Source organism: Paramormyrops kingsleyae, chromosome 22 (assembly GCF_048594095.1).
Source record: "Paramormyrops kingsleyae isolate MSU_618 chromosome 22, PKINGS_0.4, whole genome shotgun sequence".
NCBI classification, from domain to species: Eukaryota; Metazoa; Chordata; class Actinopteri; order Osteoglossiformes; family Mormyridae; genus Paramormyrops; species Paramormyrops kingsleyae.
Genome location: NC_132818.1, coordinates 6103064 through 6111060, shown reverse-complemented (window position 1 = coordinate 6111060; position 7997 = coordinate 6103064). Strand labels below are relative to the sequence as shown.

The 7997-nt window shown below is 43.1% G+C and overlaps 1 long non-coding RNA gene across 1 annotated transcript; it reads right to left on the bottom strand.

The window, feature by feature from the left end:
* Window positions 1-5978: 5978 nt before the first annotated feature.
* LOC111843279 (uncharacterized) lies at window positions 5979-6542 on the bottom strand. The gene is made up of 2 exons (XR_002838114.2): window positions 6229-6542; window positions 5979-6107 (listed from the first exon to the last, which is right to left on the bottom strand). It is a non-coding gene; the product is annotated as an uncharacterized lncRNA (long non-coding RNA).
* Window positions 6543-7997: the final 1455 nt, after the last annotated feature.

Sequence of the window (7997 nt, the reverse complement as noted above, 5' to 3'; positions counted from 1 at the left end):
AATGTAAACCATCATTAACACCTAAACAGAAGAAAACAAGGTTACAGTGGACTAAAGAGAAGCAGTCATGGACTGTGGATGATTGGATGAAAGTGGTATTCAGTGTTGAATCCCGAATCTGCATTGACCAAGGAGATGATGCTGGAACGTTTGTTTGGTGCCATCCCAATAAAACATATAAAGACGACTGCCTGAAGAAAGCAAGCAAATTTCCTCAGTCATTGATGATATGGGGTTGCATGTCAGGTAAAGGACCAGGGCAGATTTCAGTCATTACTGTCATGACCTGCTCGTTCGATCCTCGTGTGTGCCACGCCCCCTCATTACCTACGTGTACTACCCCGATTGTGATCACCTGTTACCTGTTATTTTCTGCACGTCTTGTGTATTTAGTCCGCGTCTGAGTTAGTGTTCCCCAGATCGGTCATTGATGTTTGTCGCTGTCTGCCCGGTCCGTGTCAATAAACCCCTATTCCTGACTTCATGGCTTCGCTGCCTTTCTGCCCGCTGGGCGAACGTAACAATTACCTCCACAGTAAATGCACAGGTTTACGTTGAAATTTTAGACAATTTTCTCATTCCATCAATCGAAAGTAGGTTTGGTGATGATGAAGTCATTTTTCAGGATGATAATACATCTTGCCACCAAGCACAGAGTGTTAAAACTTTTCTTCAAGAAAGGCATATCAACTCAATGATAGACATACTGTATAACAACAATAACATGGCCAGAAAACAGTCTGGATCTCAATCCGATCCTGCTCCATCCTGCAAAGCTGATCTGTCAACTGCTATACGAGAATGTTGGAACCTGATTGATGTAGAATATTGTTTTTCATTAGTGAAGTCCATGCCTCAAATAATTCAAGCTGTCATAAAAACCAGAGTAGATGCAACGAAGGACTAGTACTAATTGTGTTCTTTTTTTGTTCTTGATTCCATAATTTGTTCCTCAACATTGAGTGATTCCATATTTTTTCCTCTACTTGATCTGAAAAAAGATGTCATTAATTGCAACAATGTCATTTTATTTTTTGGAGGTATGAGCCAGAATGTTCAGCTGTTAGGTAAAATGGTTTTGTGTCATATCTGTGATTTGTTTTTGGTCTACATAGTAAAACAACTGACTGAACATCCTCCAAGAGTAATGATTCCATACTTTTTGCCAGGGGTTGTAATATTGAAAGATACCCGTCGGTATTTTGATATTTTATGTAATCGTCATTTCTTTTTTGTCCACTGGGGGGCACTGAGAAATCAGGGTTCTTTTTTTCTTTTTCTATTTTATATTCATCTGAATTTTTTGGCGTCTTGGATTGCAGGATTGTAGGTTGCTAGTAACAGCTAAACGATTCGCCATGACTACTTTAATGGAGTATATTGGAAGGGAGATTAACCACGTTAAGGGAAATTCCCCTTTAAAGGTCACAGTTTTTCAATTTTAAAATCTTTTTTTTTTAATCCTCAATTGAATTCGATTGACTGATTTTCTGGCAGGATGGAAAATGAGTCTCACTGTCATGTTTTTTCAGAGTATAGTTAAATTTAAATGTAACTGCTAGTTTCACAAATAATTTCTGTTACTGCCCCTACATGATTTTTATTGACAGACTGCAAAAATAAAACATCAACAAACCCAGAGCCAAACAAATCCATTCTTCCTACTCAGAGAGAGCTGCATCTGTTTTTTCAGTTTGTTTCTTTTTTTTATGCATTCTTTTTCACAAGACGACTTTCCACATTTTGAACATTATCATGATGCAGTTAGGATTGGGCTCTCAGTGTGAACACATACTGAAACAGTTAATGTTCAAAAAGCCTGTCTCTCATGGGCTTATAATCCATAGTGTGGTGGCCTTTTACATGGGAAGGTAGGGCTTCTTACTCTGTGTAGTGACAGGGAAATATGCCTTTCTAACCCTAACCCTTTTACATCGGGAGGTAGGGCTTCTTACCCTATACAGTGACAGGGAGACATGCCTTTCTAACCCTAACCCTTTTACATGGGAAGGTAGGGCTTCTTACTCTGTGCAGTGACAGGGAGGCATGTCTTTCTAACCCTAACCCTTTTACATGGGAAGTTAGGGCTTCTTAATCTGTGCAGTGACAGGGAGGCATGCCTTTCTAACCCTAACCCTTTTACATGGGAAGGTAGGGCTTCTTAATCTGTGCAGTGACAGGGAGGCATGCCTTTCTAACCCTAACCCTTTTACATGGGAAGGTAGGGCTTCTTACTCTGTACAGTAATAGGGAGGGGCACCTTTCTAATCCTAAACTTTTTGCATGGGAAGGTAAGGATTCTTACTCTGTGTAGTGACAGGGAGGGGCACCTTTCTAATCCTAACCTTTTTACATGGGAAGGTAGAGCTTTTTACTCTGTGCATTGGCCTGCCTTTCTAACCCTAACCCTTTTACATGGGGAGGTAGGGCTTCTTACTCTGTAGGTAGGTAGGTAGAAAACTTTATTAATCCCTCGGGAAGGTTCCTCCAGGCAATTCCGTTTCTAGTAGCACCATAGCACCATACAACATACAAACAACAAAAAAACCAAACAAACAACTAAATAAACAAACAAACAACTGTACAGTAACAGGGAGGGGCCCTTTTCTAATCCTAAACTTTGGGATGGTAGGGTGCAGTGACAGGGAGGCATGCCTTTCTAACCCTAACTACTCTTTTACATAGGAAAGTAAGGTTTCTTACTCTGTGCAGTTGCAGGCTGGCCTGGATCAACTATATGGACCTTTGTGCGCCACGGCCTTGGAGGGGGGGATGGGATAGAGACACCAAGCAGGGCAACCTCCCATAATCCCACCCATTCCATTCATGAACATTTTTTAACAAATAAATGTGACTCTACTATATTTAATATGATTGTATAGTATTCCTTTATTATAGCAGTCACTGAAAAGCTCATGTAATGTTATATGCACTTTTACAAGCCACCAATCAGGTCCGTGCCTTCCTGCCGTGATGTCGCGTGTGCTGTGGCCCTGGGGCACTTAATACTTTAAATTGTGCCTTGGTTACATGGAAGTGTGCCTTTATTTCCTGATAAATGTAAATTGCATAGCTACAACATGCTGTCCTTATCTCAAACATTTACATTGTACAATAGCAGTTATTACATAAACTTTCCAGGCAGAAGAATTAGATAGCAAAGACTCAGCTGTTGCTTTAGACCAAAGGTAACCTATAAACCTCCCACTGAAAAGAAGAATCCAGCTTTAGCGAATCACACGCCTCAGTTAGGCCATTGAGTTTGCTCACCCTGTGGTCTGTTTGCTAGCTTCATTAGACGACACCCTAAATTACATTCCTGTTCCTTTTTTCCACACTCTGCTCAGTACAGGTTCTTTTTATTCCTTTTGGCACAGTCCTTTATAATGTCACCCAGCATTCAGAGCGCTTAATCAACTCAGATAATGACCGTGTAATGACAGCATTCAGATGATTGGAAACTCTGGTGACAGGACGGTGTCACGTTACAGGTGAAAAGTTTGCTGTAATGGCTGGACTTGAGGATCTTTACACTGTACACACTGAAACTCAGTAAAGGCATGCAGAGATTTCATCCCAGTCAATCAGTAAAGGAACACAAAGACCACAAGACCTCATCCCAACGAATCAGCAAAGGAACATGGAGACTGCAAGACCTCATCCCAGCCAATCAGCAAAGGAACATGGAGACCACAAGACCTCATCCCAGTGAATCAGCAAAGGAACATGGAGACTACAAAACCTCATCCCAGCCAATCAGCAAAGGAACATGGAGACCACAAGACCTCATCCCAGTGAATCAGCAAAGGAACATGGAGACTACAAAACCTCATCCCAGCCAATCAGCAATGGAATATAAAGACTTACAAGACCTCATCCCAGCCAATCAGCAAAGGAATGTAGAGACTGCGAGACCTCATCCCAGCCAATCAGTAAAGGAACACAAAGACCACAAGACCTCATCCCAACGAATCAGCAAAGGAACATGGAGACTGCAAGACCTCATCCCAGCCAATCAGCAAAGGAACATGGAGACCACAAGACCTCATCCCAGTGAATCAGCAAAGGAACATGGAGACTACAAAACCTCATCCCAGCCAATCAGCAATGGAATATAAAGACTTACAAGACCTCATCCCAGCCAATCAGCAAAGGAATGTAGAGACTGCGAGACCTCATCCCAGCCAATCAGCAAAGGAATGCAGAGACTTTGATATCTCATTCCAGCTAATCAGCAAAAGAATGTGGAGATTGCAAGACTTCATGTCCAGCAAAGGAATGTAGAGACTGCGAGACCTCATCCCAGCCAATCAGCAATGGAATGCGGAGACTATGGTACTTCATCCCTGCCAATCAGCAGCCCGGTGAGGGATGAGTTATGCATTCGTTATGCCATGGAGCTAGCACACAGGAAGAAATTTTTCTGTACATACAGAAATGAGAATATTCCTTAACCCTCTGCTGACTTACAGTTTGTTTTGTTCTAGAAGGTCCACTATATTGTCAGATATTAACTGGTTTAATCACATTGACCATTACATTTCCTTGGCTTATTCATTTTGCCCGGTGCTTGTTATTGCAAACTCAATGTCACTGGTGTCGGACTGAAGGCTCACAGGTCAGTGAGAGTGCTGAAGGAGTGTAATATTCAGCACCGCTGTCAGAGTCGCCATGCTGAGAAATGCAACTGCTTGCAGCTGAGAACTGGCACGCCTGAAGAAGCTGCAGCACATCTTAACTGTAATTGGGAAAGCAGTGATGTAGCTGTGTAGGCTGGCTAGCTGCCACTGACAGCATGAGCCAGTGATGTAGCTGTGTAGGCTGGCTAGCTGCCACTGACAGCATGAGCCAGTGATGTAGCTGTGTAGGCTGGCTAGCTGCCACTGACAGCATGAGCCAGTGATGTAGCTGTGTAGGCTGGCTAGCTGCCACTGACAGCATGAGCCAGTGATGTAGCTGTGTAGGCTGGCTAGCTGCCACTGACAGCATGAGCGGGGAGCTTGTGAAGACATGCAGGTGCAGCAGCCAGTGTCAGATCCTTGCTAACATAAGCATTTCAGGTGTCACCTATTTTCCTATGTTTTCATCAGTGTCTTTATGGTGATTAACTGCATAAACTGCACTCAATGGCAGCCATACATCTTCCCATGACTAAGATCACAAGCTGGTGAAGTTCTGTAAGACCTGCCCTAGCATCTGCCATGATCTGATGTACTTTATTGTAACCCAAATCTACATGGTGAAACCAGCAAACTACCCGAGAGATTAATGAGACATTTAATTAGATATTAAAGGGGAGGTTGACTTTTCCTTGACAGCCTTGCTCTGTGATGGTATTGTACTTGTTGTCCCGTTAATTTCCTTTCCTTTCTTTCTCTTTCTTACTTCGATCCTTCTGCTGAGAGGCTCTTTCCACAGCCCAGCTCTTCCCTTTGTGTACTTGCCCAGATCCGGAGCTGGTCATGTTCCCAACTGCTGGGCCAGCTGACCCTGCCTCCGCAAAGATGGATGAAGATAGGATGTTGGACAGCAACCTCCATGGGGATTTTATGAAAATGTTCTATTTCTTGATTGAGGCCTTCTTCCTTTGACAATTTTGGAAGTCACTGTTCACCATCTGATTCTTTATCCAAACCAGATGGTCATTGTCCTTCCATGAGAACTCAAACTGCTCCATGTGGAGACAAGGCCAGTACATGGAACAGAGAAATGTGGGACTAAAAGGTTAGAGGTATGAGGTCTGGAGAATTGGAATAATTGATGGCAACATGATTTCTCCTGAAGTTTCCCAAAGCTTATGCCAAGCCTCCCTTGATTTCCAGCATTTTCCACTGCTACTATCTGTACTGAATGGATGTATGTACAATGTGTGAGAAAGTAAATACAAGTATGTCTTTCATTTTTGATGTTCCAAGTGAAATGCATAGAAAGGATATGTATTAAATTGTATGGGATTATGGAGAATGACGTAGCAGAGAGACATTATGAAAAGTCTTTATTGAACAGACTGCCTGTGAGCTTGCTGGCATTGTTAGTGTCCTCTCTCCTTCTCAGAAGATCTGCTGCTGCAGGTGAAGATCATGCAGGGGCAGCTCAGGTATGCATGGCTGCAGCCAAATGGGAGTCAAGGTCAGATCCCAGCAAAAGCAGGCAGAGCAGAGGGGAAAGGCCCTCAGGGAGTGTGGGGTTCTCTGTGTAGTTGGCTGAAGTTAGGACCGTTCCACTTACAGAAGCTCTTTGTTCCTTTCTTAGTGTGAGGTGATGGGGCCCCTTGTTAATCAGCAAAAATTACCATTAGATGCCATTAGCAGTAGAAAATGAGAGAAATCAGCCCGATGTCCATAAGTCCCCGGAGGCCTGAAGTCACAATGGGAGAAGAGGGACACTCCAAATGCAGCCTCACAGGACTCAAAGGGTTTTTTTGGTTAAATCAAAATAGACACTAATAAAAATAAAAGGACCACAAGGGGTCAAACAGAAGGCAGAGAGGAACAACTAGGCAGGACTGGGGGAACCGACATACAGCAGAGGCCAGTACTAAACACGCACTCAGCACGTTTACCATCCACAACAGCTATAACAACCCAAGCGGCAACATGCCGAGGGCAGGCACATATAAACACAAAAAAACGAGGAACCAACAAGAGCCAGGTGTGCGTGATTGACACATTAGGGCTGGAAGCAATGAAGCATTTCGGGGAGATACGGGAAGGCCAGCGACACCTGCTGGCCAACAGTAAAATGATGAAGCTGACAGGGGCAGATTCTGACACCAGAAATGTGGCAAAGTGGTTTCTGAGCATAATTTTTCCATTGTGTAAACATGCTGCAGTTTTCTCGGAATGATATTATGATACCATGGCTAAAACTTTTATAAAAAAACCCACCTATAACTGTTAATTTGCATAAGATCAAACATTAAATTGCATTTTCTTCTGAGCAAATATATGCTTACTACACTGTTAAATAGCTTTAAGCATTTTCTTTGACTGCCTAAGACTTTAGGCACAGTAGTGTATAAATTTAACTTTTCAAAGTACACATACGTAAGTAAGTTACAGTGTGATACATTGAGGCAAAACAGCTGCTCTTGCCTGCGTCAGCCCAGAGCTTTCATCCACTTACGTAGAGTGGGATTGCATTACCACAGAACAATTGCCTGATGTTTCAGCCAAGTGAAAAGGAGATTGATATTTGGAGGTGGTGTCATGTTCTTCTGGAAGAGCCCAGTGCCAACAGATTTCTGAGAAGGTGGATATATTTCTCATTTTCTGATGGACCGATGGCTCCACAGCGACGTTGGAGGCAGACGGTGTTGTGGGGAGACGTTCCGCCTGTTTATACCGAGCTTTATCTCCTCTTAATGGTGTCTAGCCATGACAGTGGGGGGTGTCACATTTCATCATCACTATCCCCTGTTTCTTGCATCATTATTCCCAGCCTGGAATGAGATGACCTGGTGGGGAGGACTGGGTGATGGATGTGGTGTGGAGGAACGCTACACAGTGGTCAGTGACATAACGTGGGGCCTAGAGGTGTAGGTTGTGCAGGGAAGGGTGGCCAGATGGGGCATTGATGGGCTGGCAGAGTTGAGGACAGAACAGCGCTGACAGCCTTCGGGCTCATGGACTCTACTTGATCTCCACATTCCATTTGCATATTTATTTGTCAGACAGGGAAGTCGTAAAACGTGTAGTTTCCTGTCCTGATAAGTTGCAGTTGCAGCTTGCAGTGGTGTGATACATATATATACATATATATATATATGCGTATTGGCTGTTGCTGTCTTGAATAATGTTAAAAACAAAGGGCTTTGCCAGGTGCTGTCACGTTTTTTTTTTTTACACCTTTTAAGTTAGCTTAGTTTTGCAGTTTTTTAAAATGTTTTTTTCTATGTCACTTTTTAAAAAAAACGTATTTATATTCTTTGGGAACACTAATGAAAAACACTGAGGCTGTGCATGCCACATTGTTTGTCATTGTGCGTCTCCTGTGAT